Source organism: Panthera tigris, chromosome B3 (assembly GCF_018350195.1).
Source record: "Panthera tigris isolate Pti1 chromosome B3, P.tigris_Pti1_mat1.1, whole genome shotgun sequence".
NCBI lineage: Eukaryota > Metazoa > Chordata > Mammalia > Carnivora > Felidae > Panthera > Panthera tigris.
The window spans coordinates 7500785-7520239 of record NC_056665.1 but is presented as its reverse complement, the minus strand read 5'-3'; the positions used below and the strand labels follow the sequence as shown (position 1 = coordinate 7520239).

The 19455-nt window shown below is 48.2% G+C and overlaps 1 protein-coding gene across 2 annotated transcripts in view; it reads right to left on the bottom strand.

The window, feature by feature from the left end:
* The window catches only part of NTRK3 (neurotrophic receptor tyrosine kinase 3), a 538866-nt gene that overhangs the window by 312443 nt on the left and 206968 nt on the right, over nucleotides 1–19455 (bottom strand). Inside the window, exon 1 of one of the 2 annotated variants that reach the window (XM_042988104.1) lies at nucleotides 9017–9069. The exons of the other annotated variant lie outside the window; for it this stretch is intronic. The gene's annotated coding sequence lies outside the window, so the exon portion shown is untranslated. Of the gene's footprint in view, nucleotides 1–9016; nucleotides 9070–19455 lie in introns of those variants that run through there. 2 annotated transcript variants of the gene reach the window in all.

Here is a 19455-nt window from a genome sequence, read left to right as displayed (position 1 = left end):
GACTGGCCGGCCTCTCCCCAGTCTAACTGCTGCCGGCTGGGCAGGCAGGTGGGTGCAGGCTGGAGACCCCAGGATGCCCACACATCGGCACACGTGGAGCCGCACCTCTAAGCTGCGGACAGACACTGCCTCCTAACTGGCCTCCCTGCTGTCACTCTTCCCCCTGACCAGTCTCTACCCCTGCACAGTCACACTCTCCCCCGCCCCAAACCCTCCAACCGCTTTCTTTGGCTCTTACAAGATCAGAACACTCTGCCATGGCCCCGAGGCCCTGCATGAGCTGGCCCCTGGCCGCTGGCCACTTCTATGGCCCCTTCCCCTAACACCTTCTCCTTGTTTTCTGGGCCCCTGCCACCCTCTCCTGCCTGTATTTAAACACACCAGACTTATTCCCAGCCAGAACTTCCATGAAACACTCACTGCGGTTCCTTGTAATCCCTCAGGGCTCCCTGCAAAGGTCACCTTCTCAGAGACGCCTGCTCTGACCCCTATGTGAGCTCACCCCCTCCTTTTCCCCGCCAGCTGCTCTCTGACACAAGCCCCTGTTCATGTCCTTCACAGCCCTTAATAACCATCCGTAATTGTCTTATTTGATTATTTGATTATGTGGCTGTCGTCAGTTGTCCATAGGCTAGAACTACGGCACATGAGAACAGGGATCGTATCTGTCTTACTCACCACTCACTCACCTCCAGAATTTCAAATAAGGGCAGGTACCCCCGGGAAAGTACGTACTTGGGAAGCCATCCAGGTTGGTGCCCAGCAGCCACCTCGTGCCTGGGGCCTGCCATAATCAGCACCCACACAGTCCCCACTCTGGACCCCTTGAGCATCCTGGAGCCCACAGGTCAGACCCCACAGGCACCTTGAACTTGATCTCTGAACAGGGATGTGGCCCACGGCACACCATTCAACATCCCAGTCGGCATCCTAGAGAATCACTACAGGGCCCAGAAACGGTCTCTGGAGGCCCCTGGACCAGATCTCAGGTCTGTTGCTCACGATCAGTGTCAGGAGAGGGACTTGAAGTGGGCAGGGCCCCCTCTCGCCAAACACAGGAGGAGATGAGGTGGGCTTTTGGCACCTTGGCACATCTTTCCCATCTTTCCCCTTCCTACATGACTTTGACTTTCACCAGATCAGTTTTCCGAGGGTACCGACCAGAAGTATATGTCTCCAGTGACAACTGAGGGAATGAATGAATGAATGAATGAATGAGTGAATGAATGCATGCATGCATTAGGGAGCCCACAAAATGATCCACAATGTACTCAATGCTCCATCAGCTCCCCACGTAGACCTTCTCCTGCCCTCAACCCCTCTCACCTTCTCCTTGTCTCTCCCTCTCTTCTCTGTACCCTCACTTTCTCTCTACTAGATTTTTCCATCAGCATACAAACATGTTCTAGGAGATCCCATTTCAAAGGAAAATCTCCTTCACTCCACGTCCTCCTCCAGTTACGAACCCATGTCATTACATCTCTTTACAGCCAATGTTTTCAGAGGATCTGTCTACTCCCACAGGAGTGGGAGGAACCACTTCCCTCCTCACCTCCCCTGGATTCTCCATCCCAATTAGTCTTCTGCCCCCGCCACTCTACTGAAACTGCACTGCCAAGGTCACCAGTGATTTCCATGCTGGCAAATTCAGCAGACTCTTCTCTGCTGTCTGGTTACCCAATCTCTCAGGGGCATGTTACCCGGTTAATAACCACTCTTTCTTTCTTGAAACATTCTGTTCTCTACGGATTCCTTGACTCTCCTCTCTCCTGAGTTTCTTTCTCCTCCCCTGGCTACTTCTTCCTAGTGTCCTCTGCAGGGCCCATATTCCTTCTCTGATCCCTAAATGTTGGCGTCTCCCAGGTCTTGCCCCAGGGGCCCCCTTCGCCCCACCATGCCGTGGTGATCTCACCCACGTGCTGGCTCTGAACACCATCTATGCACTGAGAGCGCCCAAATGCATGTCTCTGGTCACACTTCCCCAGGCTCTTTCCTGATACATCAGTAGGTCCGACATCGGCCCTTGCTTTCCTCCTGCTTGGGCCTCTCCGTCCCAATAAACGGCAGTGGCATCACTCAGGTGTCTAAGCCAAACTTCATCAGTGAGTGATCCTGCCCCTCCTGCATTATCTGCACCTGAGCAAGTCCACCTCCACGAGAGACATCAGCTCCATCCGTCTCCCACCACCTCACCTGAGCCCAGCCATCATCACCTCTCCCAAAGGCCACTGTCTCCAAGACAGGGCCACTGTTTCTATTCTGGCCTAAAAATCTGTCCTTCACTCAGAAGCTTGAATGAGCTTCTTGGAACATAAATCTGGTCACGTTGCCCTCCCCCACTGTACCCACCCTCCAAAAACGGACCTCCAGTGGCTCCTCCCACACTTGGGATGAAATCCAGACTCCACCACAGCCAGCAAGGCCCCACGTGTCTGGCTCAGGCATCTCCTTCCTCGGCTCAACCCAACCCTGTTCACTCGGCTTTAGTCTCACTGGTCTCCTTTCTGTTCTCCAAAACACCAAGCTCCCCCCTCCTCTCAGGGCCCCTGTGCTTGGCTTCACCCTTAAAAGTAATTGAAATCTCCTTAAATGTCATCTCCTCAGAGAGGCATTCCCTAACCAACCTAGCCAAAGTCATTCTCTATAACCTTCCTCTAGATCAGTTGTTCTCAAGCCAGGGGCAGATTCTCTTCCCCAGAGGACATCTGGCAATGACTGGGGACATTTTTGATGGTCACGACTGGGAACGTCCCACAGGTAGAGGCCAAAGATGTGACTAAATATCCTACGACACAGGACAGCCCCCTCAGAACAAAGAAATGATTCCAGTCCAAAATGATAACAGTGCCAAGGTTGAGAAATGCTATTTCCTTTAGATCACCTGGCAAAATCTGTAATTACCCCACGTATGTGTTGACTTGTTTACTGTGTTTCTTTACTAACAAAATGCAAGTTCCATGAGGGGAGGCAACCTGTCTATCTTGGTCACTGTTGTATCCACAACTAGATCCCCGTACATGGCAGAAAATCCGAATGAACAAATTAATAAACGATTGTCCTTCCTTGTGACCTGAGGACCTTGCAGCCAAGTCATGAAAACCCTATGGTTGCCGACGTCTGGACAGGACTCGTATTTTCTCCCACCATTTGAAGAGGCTGAGGTATAGAGAACAAGCTGTACCCATGGGGCTGGGAGGTAGAAAGTGGGGCGGTCAGAACCCCGTGGACTCTAGTAGACGTTCTCCTCTTGTCTACAGATGAAAAGTCAAACCACACTGATCATAAAACCTCCAGCCCTCACTAGACATCTCAGCTTTGAAGCAGAAGAGAAGGAAGAGGTCTTTGATGAATCGTAGAAACAGCCCAAGGCGGGGAGAGACGCATCGACTTTGACCCTTTCTCCCCAACGGGCCTTGGAGAAGAAAAGTCTGAGCAAGAGGTAGAGTCTGGTCCAGACCAGAGCAGCTGGCTTGAAAGTGATCCAATAGTGCAAGCTTTATGCCTAAAATCAGCCGGCCCCAGGGGTCTGGAAAGTGCTGCCCTTCGGGTGGCCAATTTCCTTAGGAAAATATGAAATGGCCAGGCCACCCTTTACTGAATTATAAAGCACTTATCACTTCTTTAATAACTACCCACATGGAGGACTTAATTCACTCAATATGGAAGTTATAAAGGCGAATTGGTAAGTGAACACTGAGCTCAAGTGCACTGCATAAAGACTTATGAGGGCAATATTTTCCCCTATTAAAAGGGCAGATTTCCTTACTGCAACTCTGCCTCCGAGTTAATGCGGAAACGTCGCTCCAAGGCCCGGGGCATTTTGATTGTTAGACGGTAATTCCGGGTCCCTGGGAGAGAAGGGAGTCCTTGACTTTGAAGGAATTATGATCTCCGCAACCTGAGGGTGTCAGAGTGATTAGTCAAGGTAACCATCAGGAAGACAAGATCGCACTGGCGGTGCCTAGCACAGCGCGCCGGGACATTAACAAGCCACGAAGAAGAAGGGAGGAGGTGCAGGGTGGAGGAGGAAGGGTGGGCTGGGCCAGGCCTGGAAGAGGCATGTGCAGTGGGAGGCTGCGGGAAGGGGGGAGCCACCTTGAAAGACATGGGCACTGGAAGAAACGCTGGCTTACAACTGAGACCTAAAAAGAACGCATTAACAGCATCAGCCCTTGTGATCTGGACGCAGACCAGCCCTGGAGTTCCTTAAGGGTTCCAGAGGTTTCCACTTAGGGGGCTGCAGAGATGGTCCTCCTCACTCAGGGAAGGAAATTCCGCTTTTCCTCTTGTTAATTTTCCTCTTGCCTTGCTTCAGCATCGCGAGCAGTTTCCTTCCCTCCGGCCACAAGCCGTCTGTTCCTCTCCCCATATCCTCCCTCTCTTGGAAGGCATCTCTCTATTCGCATGACTTCAATTACTGCCTAATTAGAGATTATTTCCAGTTCGGCTCTACCCCTGACACCCAACCTCGCCCCTGTCCTGTAGTTCCCGTTCCCACAATACCTATTCCCCTGGACTCCCAAGAGCAAGCATAGACAGAACAGCTCATTCTCAACCTCCTGGATTCTCCCAAACGACCTCTGCTGAGTCCTCCTGACTTGAAACATTACAGCGGAGCTGGTGAGCACATTTCAAATGATGCCAGCACCGGTGGGCTGGCAACAGCTCACACAGATGGCCACATTTAGAAGGAATCTGGGGGTAAGCAGGAAAGAGCTGTGATCGATTAGTGATGTCTGCCATGGGCCTAATACACAGAGAAGGGCCATGCAAGTAGCATCTATTAACCACGTCTGTCCAAGATGCGTTCTGACATCTCTTTCTAGCTCTCGCTCTCTCTTAGAGTCAAGACCCGCCAATCCCTCCTCCAGGATATCCCTAGTAACTAACTTCCCTTTTTTTACTTTAATCTCCACAGCCTGTATCTGAGAGAGTCTCACACCCAGAAGGAAACTTTTCAGTTTCCAGCCTGTGAGCTCTAACCTGTTTCGGGGTTGACCGTGTCTTTCATAGGATCGGGGCTAACCGATGCCTCTCGTGCCAAATTAAAACTTCCTTTAGGAAGCCTCAACACTGCAGAGAAGCCTGTCACTGAGGAGAAAGAGGTTTTATGAAGAGCCACAGATCCTTTGAGAACAGAAACCACTTCTCCACTACCCCCTGTGTCCAATCCTTCACCCTGTTGAAATGCTTCCCTGAGGCTCAAATCCAGACCGAAGCAGAGAGCAAAGGGGACTTGCTAGTGGGACCCACATGAGTGGCTTTTGGGACTCTTGCTTCCCTCATCCCTCTGTCGTAGAAGGCAAAAAGCCAAGCCGTGTCAGGGAGGTGCGCTCCCATCAACAGAGAGCCAGCCTGTTAAGCTCCGTCACACCCCCACCTCCCTAGCTCCTCCCTCAACTTTTGGAAGGAATTTGGCGTAGCAAAAAATAAGGGGCTCTGAATCTCCAGACTGCCACTGACCTGCTGGGTAATCTCCCACAGCCTCAGTTTCTTCATCTATAAACTAGAGATGATCCTGATGCCAGTTTCATGGAGGCGTCGAAAGACGAATTAAAACAGTGCTTGTACGGCGGTGGGGGCGCCCGGGTGGCTCAGTCGGTTGGCGTCCGACTTCAGCTCAGGTCATGATCTCACTGTTTGTGAGTCTGAGACCCTCGTCAGGCTCTGGGCTGACAGCTCAGAGCCTGGAGCTTGCTTCGGATTCTGTGTCTCCCTCTCTCTCTCTCTGTCCCTCCCCACCTCTCTCTCCCTCTCTGTCTCTCTTCTCTCTCAGTGATAAACATTTAAAAAAATTTTTTTTACATAGTGCTTATTAAAGACCTAGCACATTGTCTGAACACCCTAGAGCTTAAACTATGTTTATTTCCCCTCCAAAAACACAATCAGTGTGACATAGTAAGAAATATATTATATTTGGTCTCTGCTCTCATTTCCTAGCACACAGCTCCTAAAACCCTTGGAATTTCCAAAGCGGTAAGTGTCTCGTTGTCTACTAATAAGACGACCGGTAGCTAGGGGCTCCTGAACAGCCTCAGGCTGGGGGCGGGGAGCCAGGGGAACCAAGCTTGTAATCTCAGGGTTAGAACTGTCAGCCCCACGTGACTGGAGGCTGACTTCCTCACCAGTGGCCATGATCTAATCAAGTATGCCCACATAAAGAAGCCTCCATACAAATCCCCAACAACGGGATTCAGGGAACTTCCAATTAGTGAACACAGGGAAGTATGCAGGGGATGCAGGGGGCGGGGCAGAGAGAAGGGGTGGTCAGTGCACCCGGGAAGGGCACGGAAGAGCCCCGTGCCCCTCCCCCATCCCTCGCCCCATGTATCCCTTCCATCTAGCTGCTCCTGACTTGTATCCTTTTATAACAAACTGGTCATCTAGCAAATACATGGTTTTCCCGAGTTCTGTGAGCCGTTCTAAGCAAATTACTGAATCCAAGGAGGGAGTCCTGGGAACCTTCGACCTCTAGCTCGTTGGGCAGAAGCGCAGGTGGCCATCTGGACTTGCAGCTGGCATCTTAAGTAGAGGGGTGGTGCGGTCTTGCAGGACTGAGCCCTTAACTGCGGGGACTGACACTAACTCACGGCACATGGCATCACGACCAACTGAATTGGAGGACACCCACTTGGGTGTCTGCAGAGATCTGGAAAACTGGTCGGTACGGGGGCAAGAAGTGAGTTTCTTCCTTTGAAGCAATCGCTGGATTGTGCAGGGACTGAGGTCACGCACCGGGGCCTGCCTGGCCAGGAGAGTGATCCCGCTTGTGGCCGCAGTGGCCGAGGCTGTGACGCGGCTGCAGCGGGAGACCCTCCTCCTGCCCGCTCCCCACGGCTTCCTCTTCACAAGACAGCCAAGCGAAGCCCTCGCTGCCAGGGCCGGTTCCCTCCGGCTTCCTCGGAGCCACCGCCTCTCCCTGCCGGCCCCTGGGCGCCAGGGCTTGGTGGAGCCCCATATTCTGGGTCCTGACATCGCGTCTTCCTCCCTCCACAAGCTCTCTTCAAACCACCCTCACCCAGCTGCCGTCAGCCGCCACCGGCCTCACCCTCCAGTTACTGGGGAATTACTCCTGTGTGGCCGCTGGTGTATGAATGTGACCCTGTCACTTCCGTGTCCAGGCATCACGTGCCTGGCTTCCCTCAGGAGAGCGTCAACTCCTTGACCACGGAATCCGCCGCATTCTCTTTACTTGGGTCCCTCCTCCTGCCCTGTGCTCGCTCCGTGCTCCTGAATCCTGAGCGATTCTCGGCAGCTCCTCCTTAACACTGGAACCAGGTGGGTTCTGTCCTGTGGGAGGCAAGAGCAGTCCAGGGGGGGGAGCACGGCCAAAGTCCAATGTCATGGGCCAGAGGCACACACACCACGGAGCCACCGACAGACAGACGGACGCATGCAGACTGACACGTGCGCCTCAGACCTCCTCCTTCAACTCAACTCAGATGCCCCCTCCCTCCGAGAGTCCTCTTCAGGCCCCCTTGCTAAGGCATGAGCGCCTCATGCCTCGGCTGTGCTGTCACAGACCAGGGTTGATGCTGGACCTAAGTAGCACCTGGCAGAGCAGAAACTCCAAATGGACTCTGGCCAAAGGGCTGGATCGGGCTGTTCAGGCTGAACTAAGGCTGATCCTTAGTTCCTGGATCCAGGGGCGGGGGGGGCGGGGAGAAGAGTGGGGGAGAAGTTTCCAGAAGAGTCGCGTGTCTGGGGTATTGGGTGTGGTCGCTTAGGGGGCTCAGGACGGCAGCTGTTTCCCCGCTGCTGTGAAATGCCTCCACCGTTTTAACTTCCTGGTCCTACATGGTGTGTGATGGCAAGTATCAGCTCCAAACAGACTGTGCTTCCCACAGGACACTGGGGATCTTGTCTTATACTCTTTGACATGCCTGTCTCCCCACAAGACTTTGAGACCCTTGAGGGCAGGGACAGTCTTTTATCTCCGCCTCCGCAGAGCCCCCACAGGGCACCTGGTTCCTTAAAAGCGCTCACTATATCTGGCAGGCACGCAGCAGGCACTCGCCTCTCCTGAGCTGTGGGCTGCACCCTGGAGAGAGAGCATTTACTCTCCTGCAACCAGCAAAGAGAGGCCCAAGGCCCCGTCTGGGGAGTCCCCCTGGCGGGACAAGAAAGGTAAACGCGACAAAGACACTGAGGGACGCCCTCTCAGGGGAGCAGGTGACGCACACCCACTGGAGGCTGGCTCTCCACACTAGAAGTACCAGAAATCCCAAGGTCAAGGTGACACTGTCTCCAACCCCAACACCTGGGGACATCTGGACATTCGGCCTCCATCCTGCAGACATTCCTCCTCCGCAGGCTTAAGCACAGTCCCCTCAGGGAACCGAGGGGCTTGGGAATGTGGCACCCCACAGCCAGCTCCCGGAACAGAGTTGGGCAGGCAGGACTGCCAGGGCCCCACTTCCCAGAGCAAATGGCACAGGAGGAAAAGTGGTGCCGGGGCCCAAGGGCTAAGTGAAAGGGAAAGCCCATGAGCTGGAGAGGGGAGCTGGGGCCAGAACACATGGGATTTTCAGGTCACACCCCAACCAGCTCTCCTCTCGCACCATCCAGGAGAAGAAAGAGACACAGAGCCCGTGGCTGTCGGGGTGGAACAGGGAGTCAACTGGCAGCATTACTGAGTGCTGAGCGTGAGCCTCTGGCTGCTGAGCTCACCCCGACCCGCCACTCTCACCATGAGCAAGGACTTAAGGCCAGAAGCCTGTCGTGGTTCCGGCCTGCCTCCTGGCTGTCAACCCAAAACGCCTGTACCCCACAGGCTCATCGCAAGCCTGGGTTGGGCTGCCCAGTCGGGGCCTCCCCTCGGCAGCAGGTCAGTTCTGCAACTCCACTTCATCCAGTCATTTGTAAAGCACCTACTATGTGCCAGGGTGACCTCTCACGGCACCGCGGCACACCCCCCTTCAGTACCCACGGTGAGGGATTCACCAACGTGACTTCAGTGCAGTGCTGGGACGGGGGTCCTGCCCAAATCCTAGCCACTCAGCGGAGTACTACCAACCCAGACAGCGCATGTTGGCCTCCTCCCAGCGGCCAGGCCCAGATCCTGCTCACGCTTTGTCATCGCCAACTTCTGATAACTGATGGGAACAATTTCAAACTGGGTGTGCCCCTATCTACCCCCCTTTGAATCACAGAATTATCAATTTTGTGTTCATAATAGCACTGTTGCCTAGACCCCCCCCCCCCATATTAGAGGTCATGGTCAGCCATACCAGCCCCAACCGGACTCAAATCCCATACCCTCCCCACCAAAATACGCTGGAATAGGGTTGCTGACTATACCCTGGGGCCCAGCACAGCTGGGTCCATTTCCCCTAGACCCGAGCTCGCCTTTCCCTAGCTTTCTTCCTGTTCTCTACCGGCACAGCCCTGGAAATTCAGAATGCCTAAACAGCTGCACCTACCACCGGTGGGTCCCTGGGCTCTAATGGGGGGGTGGGGGGCACTCAAGCCACCCCGCCACGTGCAAGTCAGGAATGTGGAGCCCAGGGTGGCACAACACTTGCCTGCACGTTTCCTGAAGAGTTAAGATCGGCACAGACTGTTGGGGAAATAGTATGGCACCAAACTCTCCCTTTCTAGAAGCTACACGTGAGCAGAGGGGGTCAAGGTGCAAATGAGCTCCAAGGAAAACACTCCTGATTCACACCATCTGCGCTCCCGGGTGGCTCTGGCCAGCCCACCGAGTTAGAGACGGTGCTCCAATCTTTGAGACATAAGCCACTGCATACAGGTTATCTTGGGGTCCCAACACGTCAGAAGAGGAGGCCAGGAGGCCACAATGCTGGGCTTTTTCTTACTGGAAACTGCTTGCTCACTGAAGCCCACTGGGTCTGCTCAACAGGGGATGCCCTGGAAGAGTACACCAAGCTCTTCTCGTGGATGACAGCTTTACGCAATAATCGTGAGCGGCGCTCTAAATATTCTCTCCTCTGTTCCCTTTCTCCTTTCTTTGTAAAAGGTAACACGTTTCCAAGAAGTCTGGATTCCTGGAAAGGGACTCCACCAGGGCTGAGAACTGCAAATCTATTTGCTTCCGAAGAGGGGCCAGGGGTCCACAGATTAGCATTCCCAAACACTTCTAATGGCTTGTCCCTGGTTGATTCCTGCTGCCCAAAACCTTCCTGAACTCTCCGCCCGGACTTCATCTCTTGCCCTCCCGGTGCTCTCCTAATTAATCTCACCCGGGGTGGGGAGGCAGCGGGGAGCTTTTCCTCACCACCATCCCCGTTTCCGTGCAGTCTTGCTCAGTTTCTTCCAACCTCACTTCCGCTGGCTGTCTCCCCCATTTCGTTGGCTTTCTCTCCCTGCCTCTCCCTTCGGTCATTCATCTCCTCTCCGGCCAGCGGATTTGTGCAGTCTGAAGTCACAGTTGGCGGCTTCAGACAGAATGCCCCATTTCTCTAAAGCAGAAGCCTCCAAGAACCCAGTGAGTCAGTGTTTCTGAAGGCCATCCAGCCCTCGGCAACCTCCCGCGGACAGTCATCGGGGGAGTTACAGGACTAAAGGTGCACGTTTTGCTAAGAGATTCACTCACATTCGTCTTTGGGGAGTCACAGGCTGGGCCCCGAACCTGTCCCTGCCCCAGAAGTCCTCAGAGGCCACCTCTCCATCACTGGTCCAGCCCACCTCCGCACAACGACCTGGGCACAGCGCTTTTTCCAGAGAAGAGGTTGTTGCGGAGCAGACATTCACTCGTGTACTCGTGTACTCGTGTGAGTACCAACTACAGGCGGTGACCTGTGTCTGCAAGAGGCTGAGCAGGTCCCGTGGGCCTGGTTTCAGCACAAAGGTGGGAACCTGTAACGACCAACGCCCGAGACCTCAAAGGTAAAGACAAGAGTCTAGTATCGCTGATTCCCTAGGAAGGAAACGTGCAAACGGCTGGCAGGAAAACAGGGTCAGGCTGAGGCTGGACGAGGCAGTGCAAACCCTCATTTACCCGCATGACACGGATCTCCCTCAGACCAGTCCGCGTGGCGCTGCCAGCTGACTCCCCGTGCCTGGTCCCTGCATCTCTTTGTCGTGTTAAAAAGGAGACAGCGGGCTCAAAATGGAGTCACTGGTGCTAACCCCCCCACCAGCAAGCCAAGATTCAATGCCTAACCCAACAGCACTTTCAGTCCCCACACACAGGACTTTTAACCAGACAACCTGGAGCTTCCTGGTCAGCATGAGGAAGCAATCCACTGATAGACACCTTCTACCCTGGCCTAAAACAGTGCATTTTTTTTTGCTAGTAATTTCCTTTTCTCCATTCCACTCTGCCTTTAAAAACCCTTCTTCCCTGCTGCTCCTCGGAGCTCCCTTCTATTTGCTAGCCGGGATGCTGCCCTACTCATGAATCACCGAACATCAAAGCCAAGTAGATCCTCAAATTTACTCAGCCAAATTTCTGTTATTCAACAGATTTGGGGCCAGCGCCAGGACTGAAGAAGACTTTCAACGGTTTGGGGCACAAAGAGAAACACAAGCATGGTACCCTGGGAACCCTCTGAGTTTACGATCTTTCTTGTCATCTCCAAGGGCCGGAGTCAGCTCCCTCTTGTATCTGAGCTCTGCCCTCTTTGCGCGGAGCTCCTGATCTAATTGGCTTTTCAGTTCCCAATTCACAAGTTTTTGAGTGTGAAACCCCAGCGCTTAATTCTGTCCCAAGATTCATGTGGGAACCATCGGTGGCCAGTAGGTAACTCCAAAGCATGTGGGGCCCCGGGGGCCACAGTCCCCATTTGCTGAGGTCTGCTGGTTCAGATCTCTCCCCAGTCCAAGGCTCCACAGGAAGTGCCAGGGGTGCACGCGGGGCCTGCTACTGGCCAGTCCATGGTAACTTCAAAACCCCGGCTCTGCGTTCTGCCCTCAGACTCCAACCGGGAATTGCTGGTGTTTTCATCCGGAGTTTCCCGTTTGTTTGAAATCCTTCCCCAGATTCCACGCTGGGAACTGCTGATAGCAGCTGCCGTTCTCTGCGTGTGTGGAATCTGTCCACCAATCCCATTCTTTGAGGTCCACGGGTCCAATCCTTTCCCCAGACCCTAGTTCTTGGGTTACTGCTGAGGTCCACAGTTTCGTTTCCGCAGTCGCCGCTGGCTTCTGCTAATGTGCATGGGAGGTAAAGGCTAATTGCTAATGGGGATCTCAGAGGCCAAAGAGCCACAACATTGGTGGGCATGAGCTGAGCTTTTAAAAGCTGTTAGAGCGCTCCACACCCAACCCAAAGGCTCCCCTGTGAGGATAAGTTGGTCACGGAACCGGTCAGATTGACAGGAGGCAATCTGCCAACCTCAAAAAATGTCCACGTCATGAGGTGTATGATGAAACCACACAATCCCCCACCTCAAGGCCCATCCCTCTTAGGCACTGATGGGACTCCGAGAAACCCAAAATTTAGACTAAAAAAATGATAATCATAAACAAATACAATTGACCCTTGAGCAACACAGGCTTGACTAATACTCAGGTATTTTACAGTACAGTACTGTAAAAGGATCTTCTGACTTCCTTGATAACATTTTCTTTTCTCTAGCCTACTTTACTGTAAAAATAGGCTATATGACACATATCAGATACAAAATACGTGTTCATCGATGTTTTATGTTATTGATAAGGCTTCCAGTGATCAACAGACTATTAGCAGTTACGTTCTGGGGAAGTCAAAACTTATATGCAGGTTTATGGCTGCAAAGTAGGTCATCACCACTAACCCCTGCATTGTTCAGGGTCAACTGTAATAATAAAAATGGGACACCTGCTTATTTTATGTCTAAAACCTGTCATCTCAGATGCTATAAATACCTACACAAATGGGAAAATCTTACTAAAGGCAACTAAGAGCTACAATGGCCTTATTGGTACATTCCAGTTGGACAAGATCTTTTTACTTAAGAAGAATGCTTGGAAATCAGGGATCCCATAGCAAGCAAACAGAATGGGATATCTATCTTAATTGGTACGTAGAAGCTTCCAAAAGGCTTCAAGAGTCTGAAGCAACTTCATTAAAGAATTCATTGTGAAAGGCTAATGAAAATTTAAAGACACAAGATCATAAACAAACGTCCACCAAATCATTAGCTTTGCAGCTACAAGGCCAGCACATAAAATGACGCCTGGGCCTCCCACGTCACACTCTCCTAGGGGCCCCTCAGCAAACCACTGGCCCAGAAATCAATGTGTTAGTTGTAATCAACTGGGACACTATAAAAGAGATTGTTCTCCAAGGCCCTATGCAAATTTTTTAACCACCAACTCCAGAGGCCCCCTATCCACCCCTGTATGGGCTCCTCCCCAAATTGACAGGATGCTGAGGGATTTTCTGGTAAACTGCTATGCTATTCCCTCAATAGTTAAGGAAAACTAAAATTGAAATTAATGAAAATCCTTGCCAAATTCTAGTAAATATCAAAGCTCTGTTTAATTGGTTTAACTATAAGAACTTACAAATCAAGAATTTCTTTTTATTTAAAAAAATTTTTTTTAATGTTTTTTATTTATCTTTGAGAATCAGAGTGAGAGAGAGCATGAGCAGGGGAGGGGCAGAGAGAGAGGGAGACACAGAATCCAAAGCAGGCTCCAGGCTCCAAGCTGTCAGCACAGAGCCCGACGTGGGGCTCGAACCCACGAACTGCGGGATCATGACCTGAGACGAAGTCGGACACTTTAACCGACTGAGCGACCCAGGTGCCCCACAAATCAAGTATTTCTAAATCTCAGAAATACAATAGAAACTAACCCAACTGCTTTTCAGACTCACATGATGTGGAAAGAGGCTCAGTATTAAAGCTAGTTTAAGTTTGTTGGTTTAATATAGACATGTCTTACAGTTATCAGCATCTAATTTAATACTTTTATCCCACCCACATTTATAATCAAATAAGTTCACGTTACCTCTATTACAAAATTTGTCAACATTTACAATGGCTGACTTTGTCTAACGTCTCACAAAGTTTTTGTGGGGAATTTGAAAATAGTTGTTAAGAACAAGTAAACTGGGGGCGCCAGGGTGGCTCAGTGGGTTCAGCATCTGACTTCAGCTCAGGTCATGATCTCACGGTTTGTGAGTTTGAGCCCCACGTCGGGCTCTGTGCTGACAGCTCAGAGACTGGAGCCTGCTTCGAATTGTGTCTCCCTCTCTCTCTGCCTCTCCCCCACTGACTCTCTTCTCTCTCTCTCTCAAAATAAATAAATAAACTTTAAAAAAAAAAAAAAGTAAACTGAACACATGTAAGTAGGATAAAAATGTTTTAGGTAAATTGTTTAAATAGTTCCCCTTTATCTTTTTGGTAACCTGAAACCTTAAAGTTTTGCTAATATATAATGAATGAGTTAAGCTAAATTCACTGAATATCCAGATCATTCCAGATAAGATAAACATACTGAAACATTACTTACTGAAAACAGATTTATCCATATTTTGCTTTCTTATACAGAGGAAACAAAGATATTTGAGTCCATTAGCAAATGTGTTTTATGCACACTGACAATTTTTCTCTGAAAAAAGCACATTTCTAGAAATCATAAAAAGTATTCATAAACCTGCCAATTCACAGAATGTTAATGTAAAAGATAGTTCACAATTGTTTACTCCCTAGTTAAGGTTCCTAAGGGTTAAGAATTCTAATTAACATATGTGATTAGCCAAAGCAATTTTGAAAAAGAAGAAAAAAGCTGGAGGTTATCACTCTCTTTCATTTCAAACTATACTACAAAGCTACAGTAACCAGAATAGTATGGTACTGGTACAAAAACAGACACAAAGATCAGTGGAATAGAATAGAGAACCCAGAAATAAAACCACACTTACATACTCACTTAATCCATGACAAAGGAGGCAAGAATATACAATGAGGAAAAGACAGTCTCTTCAATAAATGGTGCTGGAAAACAGACAGCAACACGAAAAAGAATGAAACTGGGTCACTCTCTTACACCATATATAAAAATAAATGCAAAATGGATTAGAGACTTGAATTTGAGACCTGAAGCCATAAAACTGCTAGAGAAAACAGGCAGTAAGCTCTCTGACATCAGTCTTAGCAATATTGTTTTTGGACCAGTCTCCTCAGGCAAGGGCAATAAAGGTTAGAATAAACAAATGTGATCACATCAAAATAAAAAACTCTTGCACAGCAAAGGAAACCAAGAATGAAACAAAGAGGCAACCTCCTAAATGGGAGAAGATATTTGCAAATCATACATCCAATGAGAGGTTAATATCCAAAATATATAAAGAACTTACACAACTTAATATCAAAAAAAATATGATTAAAAAATGGGCAGAGGACCTGATGACATTTTTCCAGAGAAGACATACAGATGGCCAGCAAGCACATGAAAAGATGCTCAACATCACCCATCATCAGGGAAATGCAAATAAAAACCGCCTTACACCTGTCAGATCAGCTATTATAAGGAAGATAAAAAAAAAAAAATAACGAGCATTGGCAAGGACATGGAAAAAAGGGAACCCTTGTGCACTGTTGGTGGAAATGTAAATTGGTGCAGCCACTAGGAAAAGTAGTATGGAGGTTCCTCACAAAATTAAAAATAGAACTACCCTACAATCCAGCAATTCTACTTCTAGGTATCTGTCTGAAGAAAACAAAATCACAAACTGGAAGAGATACATGTTACCCCTACGTTCACTGCAGCATTATTTACAAAAGCCAAGTTATGGAAGCAACCTAAGGATCCATTAATAGATGAATGGGTAAAGAAAATGTGCTCTGTGTGTGTGCGTGTGTGTGTGTGTGTGTGCGCGCGCGTGCGTGCATGTAATATAATAGTCCACCATGAAAAGAAAAATCTTGCCATTTACAACAACGTGGATGGATCTACAGGGTATTATGCTAAGTGAAATAGGTCAGAGAAAGACAAATACCACATAGTGTGGGTTTCACTTGTATGCGGAATCGAAAAGAAAAGAAAAGAAAACAAAACAAAAAACAGAAACAGACTCAACAGATACATAAATACAGAGAACAAACTGTTGGGTTACCAGAGAGGGGAATAAGAAGTACAAACTTCCAGTTATGAAATAAGTTAGTCATTGGAACTTTATGTACAACATGGCAAATATAGTCAATAATATTCTAATAACTTTGCATGGTGACGATATAACTAGACTGATCATGGGGATTATTTCTAATGTATAAAAATACTGAATCACTACAACAGACACCTAAAACTAATAGGATATTGTATGCCAAATATATAGACACATATATATTTAAAGCCACTAGAAACAGTAAGGGAAACACCTCCATATGCAAGGAATTAGAATGTGTGCTTTCAGTAAAAGAAGGCATGAGGAATGGAAATGCATTTTTGTTGAGGGAAAAGAAAGTAATTTTGCCCTAAAGCGAGGCTGGTGATTTAATAGAGGAAAAACAAAGGACAGAATCTGAATGTAAAAAACAAAGTTAGAGAAGGTTGGTGGAAAAGGAATCTTTGAAAAGGAATTTTAATGTGTGGTCCAGCTGGCTGATACTAAAATGAATTTATTTAAAAATGAGTTTTAATATTAAAAGTACACTGGGGCAAAATTAAAATTGGGCTTTGCTCTGTGTTAAAAAGACAGAGGTCTTCTTAGATTATTGGTCTGCTCTTAGTAAGAAACTGTAAACCAAGGTTTTTCTTTACCTTTCATATAATCTGTCAAGTAAAACATTCTATATTCTGGCCTTATCAGGTCTTTGATTACCTAGGGGAAAAAACTGAGTCTTTTCACTATTAAAACAGGTAAAGCTTTTTACAACTAACTTTCTGTATTTGCCAACACAGTTTTTAGTTGTTACTTTTTAATTGTTACTTTGGTTAAATGAATAACCGAGTATTATTTCACAGAGACCCATGCTCTTATTTGACCAAGCGTCCAAACCTTTTGATATTTTTGACAAACTTCCCAAAAATAAAATTCTTTTTAAAGATTTTTTTAATGTTTATTTCTGATACAGAGCATGAATGGGGGAGGGGCAGAGAGGGAGACACAGAATCAGAAGCAGGCTCCGGGCTCCGAGCCGGCAGCACAGAGCCCGACGCGGGGCTCGAACTCACAAACCGTGAGATTATGACCTGAACTGAAGTCGGACGCTCAACCGACTGAGCCACCCAGGCGCCTCAAAAATAAAATTCTTTTTGACTTTGAACTAACTCTGGGATTCTTCCAAAAGATCCAGGGACATCTCAAATGATTTGTTCTCTCTCATTACAAAAAGAAAGATCTTAAACTAATTACGCTAATTTAGTATGATAAATTACGTGGGAAACGTTGTCAAATAGGGGATAGTAAACCTTCTTAGATCATATTTGTGTGGATACAGGTTATTGCTAGAGGTGCCCCAGAAATTGTATGAAACTCCTAAAGATCTATCATGTCCTAACGGAATGTAAACACTTACAATTCCAGTTCTTATCTCAAAATGTTGTAGGTTACAAAAATCACCAAATTTCCTTGTCAAATGCATCGTAACAAACTCTCATCAGACCTTTCACCAGAGCCATTTTTAAGTCTTATCATTTACAGGCAGTTATTGTTTTACTCAGATGCTTTACAAAAGCTTCCCGCAAATGTGTCTCGTTTCAGGGACGTTCACGCAAAGGCATCTGACAAACACTCTACAATACAGGTTTCTGATCACTTGGATACAGGTTCTGACAACAGACCCCACCGCTGGACAGAGTAGGAATTTACAGAACACTAATGGAGAAACTGGTAGCTTCATAAAACTTTGCACAGAAGATTAAGACCAACAAGAATTAATTACACGGAACTGAATGACCTGAGGAAGACGATTATAATTTTTATGGCTTCTTGTTTAACACACTGCTGGTTCTCTAATGTTTTGCTTTTCCAGATTTTGGGAAATCCTCATCTCTCGTCTGTTAAGCTGCCAACAATTTGGTTAAGATACACCTTTGTGAACAACAACAACAAAAAAATCTACTTTTTCTCCACACTGATCCCTCCAGAATTCCAAACCCCTTCAGTATTCCTTTCATGGCAAAATAATTAGGTATTTACACAAGTTCAGTAAGAATTGGTTCTCCTTTTAACGGAACACAATTACAAACATTGGTTATGTTACCAAGGCTTTGACTGGAAATGTCATATTTCAGAGAGAGAGAGAGATACATAGACTCAGATATGACCAGACCATTTTAAGGAATTAAGGTCGACTTTACAGACCAAATAAAGCCCCTTGAAGAAAAAAAAAAAAAATCGGCCTGTTCCCTTGCTTACAATGTTCCAGCAAAGCAATCTTTAAAAAAGAGCTTAATGCAGTCAAGCACTATTCCTGCTGCACTTATGTAAATAATTAGGCAAAGTTTAATGCAAACAAATTAGCTTTACTATAAAAAATGAAAGTAATTGTAGAGAGAAGAAATTATGTTTACACCTTTATCTATATTTGTTTCTAATCCTCTTAATTGTCTTTGAGGTTCTGTCATACAGCTGAATTCTTCCAGTTTCCTCAAAAATCTGGCTATGACTCTCCAAACTAACATTTCCAATTTTCTCCCACCCTTGGGACCTGGGAGTCAGTAAAGACAAAGACGATCCTTGAATGTCCTTGGAAGGCACCAATACCGGGTTCCCTTAACTGCCCACATGACAGCCACGTTTCACGGACTTAACCCTTGGATATGCATCTCACAGCTGAAGAAGGCACCAGATGCCACGTGGTCCCATACAAACGCCGGAGACCTCCAAATTCAACAGCCTAGGAAGAGGGGCAGCCGACATCAAGGTAGACAGCTTCCTCCCAAGACGCCAGATCAAGACGTCACACTTGAAGCAAACATGACACCCTTTCTTCTTCCCGTTCTTTCCTGGACACGGGCACTGGCCCGGAAAGATTAACACCCTCAATCCGGGTATCTCGGGCCATTGTGAAGTGTGGGGGGAAGACTCTGGAAGTTAGAACTTTTTATTTCAGGCTCAGAGAAAACTTAGCCGACCCGCCGCAGTCCCTGTGAATTAATGCATTCCCAGTGCCACCTTAGCAGGAAACAGTCTGTGCCCCCAGAGGATCTGTTTCGGTGGCGGTTACTACTCTCCTTAGACCTATGAACGCCTTGATGGCTGGCACAGAGCCGGGCACTGTCGCTCAGGTTATCTGACTGTGCCTCTAACTTCTTGCAAATGAACGAAGACACTTCACTGGTTAACTCCTCCTGGATTTATATCATTGAGTTAGAAAGGAATCGCCAGGAGGCATTCATGACTCAGGGTTTGCCTCCTTTGGCAAGGCCATATGTTCCCTAGTTAGGAGTAAATGTAAATGAGAATACAATCAGAAACCTTTCCTTACGTCTTGGAAATATTGCAGAATCCATTGCTAACACAGTAGATGCCCAAAAAACATCCTTACTCTCAAGCCAACGTCGTTGTCGATAACAGAACAGTCCTTGATGGCCTTTTAGCTGAGCGAGGAGTTATCT